This window comes from Acomys minous (assembly GCF_964271855.1).
Source record: "Acomys minous genome assembly, chromosome: 16".
In the NCBI taxonomy this organism is placed as follows: Eukaryota; Metazoa; Chordata; class Mammalia; order Rodentia; family Muridae; genus Acomys; species Acomys minous.
In genome coordinates this window covers 96,745,790-96,761,560 of record NC_140498.1, presented here as the reverse complement: position 1 = coordinate 96,761,560, position 15,771 = coordinate 96,745,790, and positions in this window count along the sequence as shown.

Genomic DNA, 15,771 nt, shown 5'->3' with positions numbered 1-15,771 from the left:
CCAGGCAGATGGCAGCGAGTATCAGCAGGGACCCTGCCAATCAAGGGCCTTAAGCTTAGCATGGTGACAGATGACCACAAGGGGGCAAGTAGAGACGGCACACAGCCCGTGTGTCCACGTTCACACAAATGTGTCCCCACGTTCACCAGGAAACCAGCAGAATGCCCTGGCAAGGCGTGGGTGGGCAGAACGGGTGGGGCTGCAGAAGTGAGGACTTCATTCCACCCAGGGCGTGAGATGATCAGAGGCGCAGAAAGCAGGAAGTGAAGAGCAAGGCTACGTTACAGAAAGCAGATCCCAGAGGGAGCTAAGGGGCCTAGGAGCGCAGCACCTGTGTCTCCATGCGTCTGTGTCAGTTGGGTGGATGCATCTGCCTCTAGCTGTGTTCGTACGTTAGTCTACCTGATGGCCCTACCTCTCTCTCGTAATAAAGAGCTGTGCGTCGGACGCAGGTGATACTGGCAAAGAGAGAATTAGCAAGCAAGACGGCCATGTGCTGGATATAGTGGCATGGACTAGGGAGCTGGGACGCAGGGAAAGGTGATGAGGACGTATGTAGGGACATGAGAGGAAAAGGGGGTGTGGAAAGACCAGGGACCGAAAGTGAGAGGGGAGGAGGGGATGGGAGGGAAGAGTAGAGGGAGGGGAGAAAAAGGGGGATCCCCTCTGTCATGCTGTTATCTAATTCTCTGACCAAGGGCTCACTCCTTAGCTCAGCTCAGGATTCCTGCAGGCGGCATAAAGGAAGTGGAGCTGTAGGATTGCCCCCATGGAGAGACACAGCACTCCTGACTTCCGGTCCATCTAGGACACCCAGGCTAGCACTCTGTTGACATGAAAGTGAGGTCCTAAGATCTTGTTGAAATGCTGATTCTGAGGCCACGGATCAGATGGGCTCACGATTCTCCCTTCCCAGGATGCATGCCGGGACCAGGATTTAAGAAGGAGTCAGAGATGGCCCTGAACTGGCTGGGAAAATGGGGTGGCTGCAGTTGCGAGTGGCTGCCCCCAATCCCCGCCACCTTTGCCTCACACTGTGACTGCACTGGGAGCCAGGGTCTTCTGAGAGAAAGGAGGCAAGTTAATAAAGCTGAGAGGGTGTGGCCTTGGCCTCATCAGGTGTGTGCCCTCAGAAGGGGAGTGTGAGCAGACTCAGGAGGTGACCTGAGAAGGCAGTGAGAGGAGGCCACCAAAGAGAGGCTCAGAAGAAACCGCCCTGCCTCACCTTGGCCCTCTAGACTCACATAGTTGCCGCTGGAGCCACCAGGCTGCAGCATTGTCTCTGACAGGCACACAGATGTGGACAGATGCCCAGGTGTCCAACAAGGCCCCCAGAGGGTGAGCGAGGTATGCAGCAGGCCTTGACACGACTCTCCCAGTCCCCCAGACCCTAGCCCAGAGCCCCTGCCTCCCGTCAAACCTCTCTGACAGGAACCTGAAAGGAGAAGTTTTAGGCAGAGACCTTGCTTCCCGGATTCTGCCTTGGTCCTCACTGTCCTGTGCTGAGCTGCACACCGCATCCTGGCCACAGAGGGGCTTCACAGACCTCACAGTGGCAGGGAACGAATGTTTAGGTATGCTCAGGTATGCAGAGCAAGGAGAACAAATACTGGAGGGGTGAGGAAAGGAGGGAGGGAGGGAGGGAGGAGAGAGAGAGAGAGAGAGAGAGAGAGAGAGAGAGAGAGAGAGAGAGAGAGAATGAGTGAGTGAGCAAGAAGGAATGAGATAGAAAAGAGAACGAGAGCAAGCGAGAGAGAGAGAGAGAGAGAGAGAGAGAGAGAGAGAGAGAGAGGAGAGAGAGAGAGAGAGAGAGAGAGGAGAGTGAGAGCCAGTGAGTGAGCAAGAGAGAATGAGAGAGAGAGAGAGAGAGGGAAAGGGAGAGAGAGAGAGAGAGAGGGAGAGGGAGAGGGAGAGAGAGAGAGAGAGAGAGAGAGAGAGAGAGAGAGAGAGAGAGAGAGAGAGAGGAGCACCAGCAGGACGGAGCAAAGGCTGTCTCTGCACCGGGGAAGCTCAATTCCAGAGGATCAAGGGAACAGCTTTGTGTATAATGAGATTGACTCTTAAATTGAAAGTGCTCCACTTGCTCCGCAGTTCAGACCTCCCCGCTGCGTGTTTACTCCCCAGGCTCTGACATTAAGCCATCCTACACGCGAGCTGGGAGCATTCAATTAGGTTTTCTGTTATTAATCAGTCAATTAAGCTGCAATCTCTGGGATATCCATTTTCACTCTTAAAGAGGTGAGAGGCATTCCAGGGGCCCCCAATCTATCTTGAAAATGGCGGTGTCTAGGTGTAGCGGGTGAGACTGCAGGCCTAAGGAAGCCGGGAGGGCGGGAGTGGGGTAATAGGATAGGCAAGGCAGCTGGCAGAGTGGAGCCTGTGGCCAAGGTTGGCACTCTTGTTCTCCAGACTTCCGGGTGCCTCGAAACTGACAGAAGTGATGCATCCGAGGTGTCCCGAGCCTCACTCTTTCCACCTGTGAAATGGGAAGTGTGAACCCTCAGCCTTTTACTCCCGTCTTTAATTCCCACAAACCCAACAAGATAAGGAACAGGTATCAGTTTACTTCTCTGATTCTGGAGATCAAACCCAGGGTCTCAGGCATGCCATGTGTGTCCTCTGCCACCGAGCTCTGTCTGTAGCCCCAAGTATGAATTCTAGTGATCCAGTCAGAGCTTAGAAAGGAGGGAACAGTGGGCTGAGAGATGGAATAACAGTCTGTGTACAACTCCACCGAGGTCTGGCTGCTCCATTCAGGCATGCGACATCCGTGCATGGACGGTCCGTGATGTGCTGCATGTGTGACTGAAATCTGATGGCTCCAAGCGGGAGACTAGGAAGTCATTGCCCTATGTGAACCGATCTAAGCTGTCTCCCAGAGCTGGGCCTTTGGATGCCTGACAGAGTGTGGTCACAGGACAGGACACAGGACAGGGAGGGGAAGCTAGGAGAGTAGACCCTGAAGCCATCTGTCCATTGTCCTGGAAGAAATGAACCCGTTGTCAGTCTGTCAATAACAGCAAACCCCTAAAGGTAGCGAGGAACAACTGACAGAGTCTGTAGCAACTGCAGAGGGTGGTGTGTGTGTGTGTGTGTGTGTGTGTGTGTGTGTGTGTGTGTACGCGCATGCTTGGATCTGTGGTTAGCGCAGGAGTGGTTTGCTGTTAGACATTTTGAAGCCAGGGACTGTGGTAACTCCTGAGCCTAGTTCCTCCTGCAGTGACTGATATGAGGTCATGGAGTCACCTGCACTGGGAGGGTCCTGGGTTACAGGGACACCATTAGCACACAAGCCATTTCCTCGATAGTGTTTGTCAAGGGCTTCCCGTGTAATTAGCAGATGATATTTGCAAGCACAGTTTTCGTGTCATTTATTGTGTAGTTATCATAAAAAAAAGTCGAGAATGCACAGAGCTTCCCGAAGCATTCGGTGGGCAAACAACACATATTTCATTTGTAAGAAGTGGACTCCAAAATGCCTTCTGTAACCAGTGCATGCCTCGCTTTGTGAATGAACCCTTGGCGGTTACTTATAATCTGTGTGAAAACCACAATGAGTGTCTCTGGAATGCTGGGTCTACATCTAACACATAAGCACTTTGTAGGTGGTTTTTTTTTCATAACTGTCTTCATCCTTCCTCTCATGGATTCTTTTTGACTCAGTGTGTTTGTCCAACCAGCTCAAGCTCCTGTAGGCATGATCAGCCGCGGGGTTCCGTGGTCTCACTCACTGTCTGTTCCTGTACTGAGCCTGTCTAGGATGGCTATGATTGGGCCGTGCGTGGCCCAAAGTCCAGGACTTTCCCGGAGACACAGGCCAGAGCCCCATGCCTCCTTCATGAGAGGATGGAGTCTTACATATTTCAGGAATCTAACCGTGCCATCTCAGGGATCAGTCGTAGAGACTGCAGGAGAACAGCAGTCCTCGCTGATTTATGAATACACAAGCACGCTTTTTCCCCCTCAAACAGGAAGCCCAGCTATTCCAGAAAATGATCACGAAGAAGGGGCAATTAAAATTGTTGAGCACTTAGCGAACACCACTCATCGCTCTAATTGTTTTATGGGGGAAATTTCAATTAATTACAACAACGTCGTGAAGGCCAGGCACTGTGGCTTCAGCATTAATCAAAAATACCACAGAAAGAAAGCTGGAGTTCAAACAAATTTTAACGGTGCCTCCTCCAGGAAAAACACACCAACTCAGTGACAGAATGACAAAAAGATGAGTGTGACCATATGACTTGAGGGTGAATTAAACATCTAGACATAAAAAAATCATTCAACATGGTAATTCTTTCACCTTCAAAAGACTCAGGACTTCCTTCTACAACAGTGAAAGGAAGCGGTGACAAGGAAAGAGATGACTAAGCCTTTTATACCCAGCCAAACTATTTCTAACATACGAAAACATCCAAAGAGACATTCCTGCACACTGAAGGGCCACGACAAAACATATTGTTATTTAACCTCCCTTAAGCTTTTTCTCCAGGGTGTACTCCACCCAAACTGTTCCAAGCTCAAAACTCAGGAAGGGCCAGGAACCAAACGGCCCATGGCCGACCCTCACCTATTCAGCACCTGCAGCAAACATCCTGCTTGGCCACTCACCAGGCACGCAAGGCATCCGGCTTAGCCCTGAGAAGAGAACGATCTGACCCTGAGATAGCCACAGAGACATCCTGTTTTGCCCCGAACTAGGAAACCCCCTCCCCCTGCAGATGTTCCCGGGGCTCAACCCCAGAAGATTCTGTACTTTTCCATTACCCTCCTCGCCTACCCCCGCCCTCCCTAAAGCACGTTTTAAAAAGCCTGCCCTCACCTTCAATAAATGGCTCTTGACAAGCTACGGTTTCCTTGAGCCCTGCCTTTTCTCTCACCCGTTCTTTATTCACAGGTTTCGACCCTCCTCGGCCCCCCAATAACTGACCAGCCGGACTGGTCAAGGAAGGGCCATTTACCAGTGACAGAATCCTGAGAGAATGTTCCAGGTCAGTCTCCAGCATGGAAGGCAAGTGGGCTTAGAGTCCTTTCTGTTGAGCCCCAGCCCATGTTAGCCAAGCATCCTAGCATCTGTGGTGTGCTAGGCGTCCTGGCCCCAGAGCTGTGTGACACAACTAACTCCCTAGTGCACGGAGGCTGATTGGTTCCCATAAACCCGAAACATGCAAGAGACATACATTGTATACATGTCTGTATGTGAACACATACATCACCGGGCGGCTGTTCCTGTCTTATTATTCCCTATCAGAGAAAAAAGAGGGGCAGGGGAGAGCTTCTCCGGTCAAGTTCCATGGCCCTGCCATCTGGGGGAGATTCCTCCTCCACCTTGAGCTAGTGGAGAGAATGAAGCAAAAGGAAGTCAGGGCAGGAAGCTGGAGGCAGGGGCTTAGGCAGAAGGGTGGTGCTCACTGGCTTTTGCAGGGATGGCACCACCCACAGTGGGCTTTGATGGCGGCACTGCTGCCAATTTGCCACCTGTCACATGGCAGCACGGCTGATAGGAAGCCCTGCCTAGCTGGTGGCCAGCGAGGAACACACAGGCCCCCATTCCTCAGGATCCAGGGACAGCTCTGACAGGTAACATGTTTGGAAACAAGTCCTTCTGGGTGAACCTAGAAACTGCAACGGATGGCAGCATAGATGGGACCAAGCAAGGGTGTGTGTGTGTGTGTGTGTGTGTGTGTGTGTGTGTGTGTGTGTGTCTGATGGCAGCGTGCACAGCCTCCAGGTCTAATTTGTTTTGCAACAGTCACTGACAGGTACAGGCGATGACTTTTTCTGCCTTCTTGCTGCTGCAGCTCAGAGCATCTCTGATATTTTAGGTGCTTGGTGGACACACGATGGTGTTGGATGTATCATGTTCGGAAGCTTGTGGGCTGCATGGTGTGTGTGTGTGTGTGTGTGTGTGTGTGTGTGTGTGTGTGTGTGTGTGCACGCATGTGTGTGTGTGTGTGTGTGCTGTAGGTAATGTAATATCTATCATAAAGTACATCCTATGTACATGCTGTGTTTTATGGATTCCTATATTTATATACCTAGCTGCCCATCTGTCTGTCCTTCTAGCTCGTTGATTGCTCATGGCCTGGGATTTCCATCTGTAGACTCAGCCATCGGATCATGGATATCACGTGCACCTGCAGAGGACCCACACAAGCTTCCCACCCTGTTGTTATCCCCTTAGTAGCTCCATTCAGGAATAATGCCCAGCAGTGCAGTGTTCCCCGGCTCAGAGCTCTCATGGCTGCCTTCCTTCCAGATGCCTGGGCACCGCAGTCACCGTCCCACTGAAGTACCTGCAGGGGTCACACCCTTCTCTGGGATCTTTGCCAGGTGAGGTGACGAGGCATAGCAAAAAATGCACCAGGGAAATGCGTGACATTTCCACAGATTGTTGGATTACAGAACAGAGACAGTAGCCAAGACAGGGCCCTGTGGAAATGAGGCGGAGCCGCATGCGAAGAGCCAGCTTTGGGAAAACACTGGGTCCGAGCAAGCCAGAAGCATGCCACAGGCTGAGGCCTGTCCAGCCTCAAGCACTCCCAGAGTGCTTCATGCAGCTGGGGACAACCCCTGCAGCCTTGGTCCCTGGTTGGGAGATTTGCTCCCTTCTTTGAGGCATCATATTTTCCAAAGGAGAACACAACCGTCCCAGGGCTGGGAGCACAGAAGGAGTAATGTGCGGGGTGACCTGGGGACTTTATGATCCAGGCAGACCTGTGAGATAGGCAGAGAGGCCCCTTCCCCAGCCGTCTGTTGGAAGTGTCTCCATTCAGCAAACTGGATATTAAAAACAAATGTACCTAATTAGAAATAAAATGTTTCCAACCAGCTTGAAATAAAATAAAATGTAATTACTAATGATATTTAAACGTTGTAGATATTTTATTTTTTAAAAATCCCCTTAATTTAAAATGAAATATGACTTTAATTTAGTCGAGAATACATTAAGGAGGGAAGGCTGTGGCTCAGCTCCTTGGAGGGTTTCCTACCGCCTGTGAAAGAAGACGGGGCACAGGGGACTGTCCTGCTGCACACAGAGTTCCAGGAGGGGGGTCTTCCAGAGACCCCCTATTTTTCCTGGGGTCATAGGCACATCCTGAGGGATCTCATAACATATAGCAACTACTGGCTTTTCAATGACATCCTGAGGACAGGCCCATGCGTGAGCCATGCCTCAGTTTCCTCCTCTGCAAATCTATAATATTCACTTCATAAGTGGCAAATCTATTGGCATATTTGAGCTGAGCATCTCCGGACGGACCATGGCTGTCCCCTTGTAAGAGTGAGATGCTTGCACCAGTGACATCGACCACGTTGGTGTGCATCCCCACTGTGCCCCAGCATCTCTGATTCTGGGTGTGTGGTGGACGCCTGTGAGTATTTGGGTCCACTCAGGAATGAGTGAGTGACACGCCGCAGGCCACCAGGGACGATGGGTTTCTTCTCGGCTTGCCTCTATGCATGGTGATTCCACCGTTGCAGGTGCAGAGCTGATTCAAGTTAGGACCCGGTGCTGTGTTCTTGCCCCTGGCCTCCTGCGGCTTCCCTCAGAGGGACCTGTCTCTATCCTCCGGGGTCAAACGGAAAATGAAGGGAACCCAAGAAAGCAATCTGTATACTTGCTGCATCACACAAGATCTGCTCATCAACTGAGGCGTCTTGAGCATAAGGGGGTCACAGTCCCAGCTCGGGCCCCGCCACTTGCGCCCTGTGTGATCCTGGCAGTCCAGTGTGTGGCTTTTGGCAGGGCACCTGCCCTCTCTGAGTGTCAGTCTTCTAGTCTGTACCTAGACTGTCAAGACTCAGCTTGTGTTCACATGGTAACCATGGAGGGAGCTGGCCCGGCCAGCCGATGGTAAGGGTGCTGTTCTCCTATCTCATGTGCACTGAGCATCGAAGACTTCCTCCTTGGATGGAATGTTTGTGCCAGGGTTTCCCACCCTGCCCTGGGCCTTTGCACCTGAAGCTCACACACTCAGGGCTTGGCCTAGGTGCCAATTCTTCATGGAGGGCTTCCCCGAATCTCTTTCCTTCTGTCTCCCTCCCTCCCTCCCTCTCCTTCTCCCTCTCTTCCCCCTCTTCCTCCCTCCCTCCCTCCCTCCCTCCCATTCCTTTTCCCTCTCTCCCTCCCTCCCCCCTCTCCCTCTCCTCCTCTCTCTCTGTCTCTCCCTCCCTTCCTCCCTCTCCTTCTCCCTCTCCCTTCTCTCTCTGTCCCTCCCTCCCTCCCTCCCTCCCTCCCCCCCCCCCCCAGTCTCTCATGTTTTTCCTCTCATTTCCTTTCTGCTGTTTCCTTTCCCCCTGGAGGACCACTGTCACCATCCCTCCTGGGATACAGCATGTTACAGGTAGAAAGGTGTCCATGTGCTCAGAACCCCCAGATGTAGCTGTGTGTCCTTACGCCAGCTACCTGGTCTCTCTGAGTCTATTTGCTCATCTGTAACATGAGCACATGTGAAACATGCCAAGCCTTGACTTGATGTAAAGACCCTGTGGGTGGGGCCGCCGTGGTGATATGGGTGGATGGCACATTCAGAAAAAGTATCTCCTGGAGCCTCATCAGTCTCTGTGGCCCAGAGCAGACGCACTGTGGATGCTTCATGTGAACATCTAGATCCTTCCGAGGAAGAAACAGTCCCGCCCACCTTGAGCTTCCCACTTTGCTTTGCAGGACCCCTGAGGCCTCCAGGGCTGGAAGGGGCAGCTTCTGGGTGAAGACACTTCAGAAAGCTGTCGTGGCAAGTGTCACCCAGCCAGACTCCATCTTTCTCTGTGACCAAAGTTGTCAGCATAGGGCGGCTTCTCTGCCTGGAACTGAAACCTGGGTGATTCTGCGGGGTGGGCAAAGAATGCAGGTTTGCCAAAGGCTCCAGCTCCGGAAAGCCACAGAAGACATCCCAACAGGCCCTGCTCCTTCCATTTCTGCTCTCGAGGGAAGAAACAGGCAGGCAGAGCTGTGGGCAGAGTTCACGCACAATTTTGCTTCACACCATTTTCTCACATACCTTGAGCTCACATCTTTCTGTGTTGAAGTCCTGGGGTCATCGGTCATGGGTAGCACTCCATGTAAGGCCCCTGGGCCCCCAAGGTCCCCATCAGGCTGGCCAGAGAAAAGCAGTGCCTCAGACCTTAGTCAGCCTACATACATGTCAGATCCAACATTAGTCAGCCCACATACATGTCATCAAGCACCAGACATGTCAGTTGTGACATTAGTCAGCCTACATACATGTAGCAAACACTAGGCATGGCCAAGGCAAAGTGAGTTGGTCCAGTTATCTGCTTATTGAAAGATTGACCAAACCCCTGCCACCCCATTCACCATCCACCCGCCTTCTTCCCACAATTCCATCCATCCACCTACCCCCATCTACCTGCCTTCTTTTTATCCACCCTCCCTCCTTCCCTCCCTCCCTCCCTCCTTCCCTCCCTCCCTCTGTTTATATCCACCTTCTGTCACATTGTTTAAGATAACCACACCACTGGTGCATGTGACCGTACTGCAGACTCCACTGCCTTCCATGGACAAGTGGACAATTCTCAAGTCAGACCAAGGACTCAGAACATTCTCAACAGCCAAGAACCAGCGCTGCCCCCCAAGCTCATCCGTCCCCTGCTAGCAGGGAGCACCATAACTGGTCCACTTGTGCGGTCAGGCCTTGCTGAAGCCCGTGCAGGTGGCAATGACCTCTAAAGCAGGCTTGCTCTGCACTGTGTGAGACCCTGCCTTGCCCCTCCTTTTTCCTTTCCCGTGTATCACCCTCTCTCTCCCTTCTGTCACATTCCCCAGTGATGCCAGTGATGTCTGTGGCTGCCTCCCCACACTCTCTGTGTTCAGCCCCATCATGCAGAACTTGGTAAGGCTCAGGGCCTTGAAATCCGGCAGGGACAGCATCTTCACCATCCGAGAGTCATAGGTGGTTAATAAACCAGTGTGGAGCAGTGAACTTGGAGAGAAAGAGATTAAACATATGTCCTGGTTTCTGTTGGGAAGACCACCAACCTTCTGTCTGTCCATCCATCCATCCATCTGTCTGTCCATCCATCCATCTATCCATCCATCCACCCATCCACCCACCCATTCATTCACATGTCTGTTCATTTGTCTCTCTGTCTGTCCATCCGTGCACCCAATCTGCCCATCTGCCCATCCGTACACCTGTCTATTCACATGTCTGTTCGTCTGTCCCTCCACCTGTCTAACATGTCTAACCGCTCTCACTCCGCGTGACAGCTGGCTGCCTCCCAGCCAGGCCACATAGCCTGTGCTGGAGCCCCCACTTGCTTTGAGGTAAAGGGGGGGGGGAACGGCAAAATGTTGGGAACCGGTGTTTGGAGATCTCAATCCAGGACGTTGAGCGGGAAGATAGCACCTCTCTTGGCAGGAGGCCCCTCAGTCTGTCAGTCCGGCTGCTGAGCCCAGCCTTTACATCTTGCCTTCCCCCCAGAAGGAGGGGCGCTCAAGCTGTGGGAACTGACACCCTGGGTGTGTGCGCTGGGGGGGGGGGCGGTGGAAGCCGCGTGGGGCCTTCTGTTAGCAAGGGTGTGTTCCCCACTTACCGAGAGAGCCAGCTGGGGAGAGAGGACAGGGTTGGGGAGACACCATGTCACTGCGTCTCCCAGCAGTCTGCAGTCCAGCCTTGTAGACATATATGTCCCCAATATCACATGGGCCAGAGGGGAAGCCCTTCCCCAGACTTCTCCTCCCTTCTCCAGTGTGGAGGTTTCAGAGGTGGAAGGGCGCGAGATGAAGCCCAGGAAACTCAAGTGAGCACAGCTCCCATGGGCCCCACGCCTCCTTCTCAGCTCCAAAGAGAGCCGGAGGCCCTGTGTGCTGTGTGGGCTGGCAGCCTTGTGGAAGACAGCTCTGATCCCCGCCACAGGGTTAGTCACAGGGATTACAGGGTGAATGGGGCTGCGCTCCCACAGCTCCCTCGTGTAGTAGGTGCCCCAAATCCTAATCCCTTCAAAGACCCTGCCAGCCCATGTCGCCTTGCTGACAAACTAGAGCTGACTCTTCCTTTGGGAGGATACGGGGTTCTTGCCAGGACACCGGGATGTCGGGATGTCCGAACAGGAAGTGTCTGTGAGCTGCCGCCTAGGACCTCAGGCAGGGGTCTCATACATTATAGCGGCCTCCTCTGTGCGGTTCTTGCCTTGACTTCCCTCATGGTCTCTTGTCATCCTTCCAACTTCTTTTCTTCCCTGGGGCCTCTGCTCTGCTGACCCCAGAAAGCAATTCCGTGGGAGTCGGAGCTTGGCTCTGAAGCGAGAGCCTTCTCCCCTCTCGCCTTCTCCAACTGGAAGAGAGTTGGGCTTCAAGGTTGACTCTGCAGGGCACCGTGACCATGACAAGCACATGGCAGCCTGGTCTCGAGGTGCCCACGGGGAGCACGGGGATTCCTCAGGCATGTTTACATGCTTACAGCACGAAGTCCAGGGAGTCTCCCCGGGGCCTGGGGAGATGGCTCAGTGCTTATGAACACATGATGCTCTTGTAGATGGTGCTCGATTGGTTCTCAGCACCAGGCTAGTGGCTCCAGTCCTAGGAGGTGAGGTAATTAAAATAACAAGAATAAATCCTCAAGAGGGAAGTCCTCTGTAAAGCTGAGGCAGTAAGGTCTTACCAGGGGCCTTGAGGCTCTGTTTGGGGCCAGCAGACTCATTAATAAAATAATTTAAAAATGCATCTAGAAGGGAGCTCAGGAACCAGGCTAACAAAGGTCTGAAGAGAGTGGGCCAGCTACAGAGCCGGGCAGCTTCTGGGGGAAGGGGTTGTGGAGGAGACAGCCATGACCTTTAAGCGGAGGTCAGAGAACCAGCTAGAAAACCCATAGAGAAAGCAGGAGGAGAAAAAGAGAAGGGAAGAACTCACAAGGTCTGAACTCAGAGCAGCTAAGCTCGGGCCTCGCCCCAGGACGCTGGAGTGTGCGCTGCAAACAGAGTGCTCACAGGGAAAGGGAAGGTGCTGCAGAGATGCAAAGGCAGCCAGAGACCTGAGGAAGGGGCCCAGAGAGGATGGGATGGGGTGGGGCCCAGAGGGGGCAGGGATGGGGTGGAGCCCAGAGGGGATGGGATGGGGTGGAGCCCAGAGGGGATGGGATGGGGTGGAGCCCAGAGGGGACAGGGATGGGGTGGAGCCCAGAGGGGGCAGGGATGGGGTGGAGCCCAGAGGGGGCAGGGATGGGGTGGAGCCCAGAGGGGACAGGGATGGGGTGGAGCCCAGAGGGGATGGGATGGGGTGGAGCCCAGAGGGGATGGGATGGGGTGGAGCCCAGAGGGGATGGGATGGGGTGGAGCCCAGAGGGGACAGGGATGGGGTGGAGCCCAGAGGGGGTGGGATGCACAGCACCTGCCCCTCTCCAGCCAACCCTGGTGGGGAAGGAAGAGCTTTGTTCTCAGGGTTAGTGTTGGTGTGGCACCTCCAGGGCCCATTGTCCTGCGCAGAGGAGTGTGTTCAGACTTGTCTAGATCAGGAACCCAGCGCAAAGGCTCAGCCCGTCTTTCAGCCTTTCTGAAGGGATTTTTTTTTGGAAGAACAAAACCATGGCTCACCAAGCACACAGCACACTGGTTTTCTTGTTCATGTAGATCATGCACTTTTTTCTTTCTTTCTTTCCTTTTGTTTTTAATTTTTAAATTTTGTTTTGTTTTTTGAGACAGGGTTTCCTCTGTGTAGCCTTTGGCTGTCCTGGACTCAGTTTGTAGACCAGGCTGGCCACAAACTCACAGCGATCCGCCTGCCTCTGCCTCCCAAGTGCTGGGATCCAAGGCAGGCAACCTTTTCCTACTTTATTTAAGAAGTCTGCATCAAACCCAGGCTCTGAGAATCATCAATGTTTTCTTCGGGAGGCTCCTATTTCTGGAGGTAGGGAGCGATGGCGTCCCTTGTGCTCAGCTTTGTCACCTGTTGAACACGCTGTGGGTGACCCTGCACCGAAGGTGGGTGTGCGGATACACTGAGGGAGACCTGCAGCTTTCCGCTTGCAGGACCCACAGCAGTGACTTAAAGTGAACAGAACACACTCCTTCATCTTCTGCGCCTCCGCAGAGATAGCCCAGACACCTTTGAAGTGACCGCTGTTCTGTATTGCACAGAGCAAGAAATAACCCACAACTTAGATTTTGTCAAAAATTTACAGACATCTCTTCCCTAACAGACACTAAAGGGTAGAGTGGATAGGGTGTGGGAGCGAGAACAGGACAGAGGACTCAATAGAAAACACTCAAAAGATGGAACAGATGTTGTCCCAGGGAAGCCACACAAACACCATGAAAACGGGCAATGCCCTAAGCCCTTCAGGGAAATGCTGCCCGGAGCGCAGCAAGCTCTTCACTGTGTGCCCTCTAGCATGACTAAAGCCAATAAAACTGATAGCATCAAGTGCTGGCAGAGAAAGCAGAGCAACCGGAACACTTAGCCAGTAGGGAGGAAACATGGCAGAGGTAGCCGGGTGTTAGAACTAAAGCAGAAATGTCTGGAGGCTGTGTGAGCCCCAGGCCTTCATCCCTAGGTGTCCTGTATCGTGATACAGGACACAGGCCCCACAGACTCCACATGCACACAGCCACACTCTGTGTAGAGTAAACAACCCTGGGTCCGCTCACAGGAGGGTGGAGATGCCGAGTACGGCAGGTTTTCACAGTGAATCAGTCATGTAGAAATAAAAATGATCGCTGTGAGTTCGAGGCCAGCCTGGTCTACAAAGTGAGTCCAGGACAGCCAAGGCTAACACAGAGAAACCCTGTCTCAAAAAACCACCCACTACCCGAAAAAAAAGAAGGAAGGAAGGAAGGAAGAAAGAAAGAAAGAAAGAAAGAAAGAAAGAAAGAAAGAAAAATGAGCTTGTTTCTTTAACTCTGGGACCGCCTCGAACCAGGGAACCAGGGCTTTACCATCAACCTTACAAACAGCCCTAGTTGATGAAAGGATCAGATACAGGGGCTTTCCTGGGGTGCTGGCCATTTCTATTTATTTATTGGGGATGCTGGGTGCACGGGTACTTCCACTACACAAAGAAGTGTCAGGCAGCTTTCTCACAACGGGCTCCTTTCCTCTGTGTCCAAGAGAAAAAAGAAAAAAGAAAAAAAAACCTACAACAAAAAAAAGAACCCCAACATTTAAATCCATTAAAAAAAAAAAAACCTTGCTCGGCCTGGTTAAGGCTCAGAGTAATTGTCCCAGCTGCCACCCTGGGCCCTGTGCCCGCTGGGCCCTGCCTCTCCTTGCTGCTCCTCTGAGGAGCCTGCAGCCCTGAGAAGAAACCCGCCCCCGCCCCTTCTCACTCTTCCCTGTCCCTTGGCCTGGGGCTATTGTACATATGCAAATGTGGAGAGAGACGTTAGCTGCCTAGGCAAACTCAGCTATTTATAGCCGGAGCGGAGCGTTGGCACACTCACCACAAGCTGTACCGGCTAGAAAGCGGAAGCACTCACACAGACACACGCACGCACGCACATGCACGCACGCACGCACGCACGCACGCACACTACACAGAGTATATTTTTTTTTCCCCAGGATATAAATTTCCCGTCCCATTGCAGTCTGGGCCGTCGCATGCAACATTGATTGTCTGTTATATTACATTTATTAAGAAGTGATAACTTGTAATAATTGGATGTTAAATTAAAGAACTCTCTCCTAGTTATTGCCGTCTCAATTATAACTGTCGCTGGCTGGCAGTTATAATGATATATGAGGGCTGTATTTTATGCAGCCGACCGTGACCTGGTGAGTAATATTCCCCCAGCTCTGAGGGCATTCATGCACTCCTTCGTTCCTAATGCCTTGCTCGGGTGCTCATTGGAATATTAAGCGGCTGCAAGGCTGAGGTGTCGAAATCCACGCAGCCAGCCTGGCAGCCGAGAGCCCCTCCGGCACGCAGGCGGCCTCCCGCCTTCGCTCCTGGTCCGGGGCCAGCTCATTTGGGCTTTGTTTTATGGTTATAGGAATCACGTTTGTTTGGGAAGTGATAGTCGTAAACGCGGGTGAGAACGTGTTTTCTGTTGCCGTGAGGACGAAGTGTCTGCAGCGAGCTCCCGGGCGCAGATGCCAGCGGTCAGGGCAGCTGAGATGAGGGGCAGGCCGGACGGTGGGGTGCGTTGAGGAGGGCCCGGCCGTCTCTGGGCAGCCCCGGGGCCCCGGGGGCTGAAGCCTCTGCCCGGCTAGGAATTGAGTCTGTCGCTCAGGGCTGCAGAGCCCGCGTGAGGACCAGGGCTGACGTCTAGGCTACTCAGGATACGGAGGCGGCGGTCTGCGAGGTCAGCCAGCAGGTTGACCCAGGCACTCGCATCCGTGCATCCTTGTCTCCTCTGCTTCTCTCGTTGGCGCCAACAGAGGCCGCTCAGCTGGAGGTGGCCACACAATATCCAAGGGCCGACTCGGAAAGGCTCCTCCAAAGTCCCACAATCCCTCGGGGCACGCCGGATTCTGCATTTGCGTCTTCAGGCTTTGTAAGGAAATTCCACAACCCGGGCAGCTCACAGACAAGAGCACGTTTCCCACACTTCGGAACTCGAGGCTGAAGGGTGTGGGTGGGCCTCGCCCTCCTGGGACTTCTAAGGAGGGCCTCCTGGACTTTGTCAGCTTCTGGCAACACAAGTGTCCCTTGCCTGGTGGCTTATACCTGCTTCTCAGTCTTCCCCCCCCCCCCCCCCGACTCCCCCCCCCCCCAGGCTCCAATACACACTTGTGTGTCTTTTTGAAGAAGTCACGCATTTGAGGTGGGACTCTCTCTGGTCCTGGGTAACTTCACCCACAAAGACCCGGTC